Raw genomic sequence first — 388 nt, 5'->3', positions numbered from 1 at the left:
CCACATGGTTCTTGTGAGCACCTCCCTATGGTTGTTTCTTCTCACTACCCAGCTTTGGCCCTGCCCTATGTTTTCTGCAGCCAAACAGGACTTTTCCCTGATGACTTCTGAATCTCTGTCTCTCAGTTTGTTCACAGAAGCCCATAGTTGTAAATCCCATACATGCCAACTGGACTGTTTTCAAAAATAAATCCCTGCAAATGTCAAGTATTTACTACTGCTACCACTGGAAGCTACACATCCGCAGAAAAATATACCTTAACAGCCAGGATTTTGGGCATTTCTCATGCAGTAACTCTTGCCAGCCAGATGGCAACATACAGGATATTAGACATCAGGCTAGTGAGATTTGCTGACCGTTGGGCTCAATACAGCAGTGCTGTGGCGC

At 45.4% G+C, this 388-nt stretch overlaps 1 protein-coding gene across 1 annotated transcript in view; it reads right to left on the bottom strand.

Annotated features, from left to right (window-relative positions):
* DLG2 (discs, large homolog 2 (Drosophila)) overlaps positions 1-388 on the bottom strand; it is a 116,673-nt gene that overhangs the window by 37,293 nt on the left and 78,992 nt on the right. The gene's annotated exons all lie outside the window — the stretch shown is intronic.

Source organism: Acanthisitta chloris, unplaced genomic scaffold (genome assembly GCF_000695815.1).
Source record: "Acanthisitta chloris isolate BGI_N310 unplaced genomic scaffold, ASM69581v1 scaffold1029, whole genome shotgun sequence".
In the NCBI taxonomy this organism is placed as follows: Eukaryota; Metazoa; Chordata; class Aves; order Passeriformes; family Acanthisittidae; genus Acanthisitta; species Acanthisitta chloris.
Note: the sequence above shows the minus strand (reverse complement) of the source record. Positions and strands in the feature narration are given on the sequence as shown.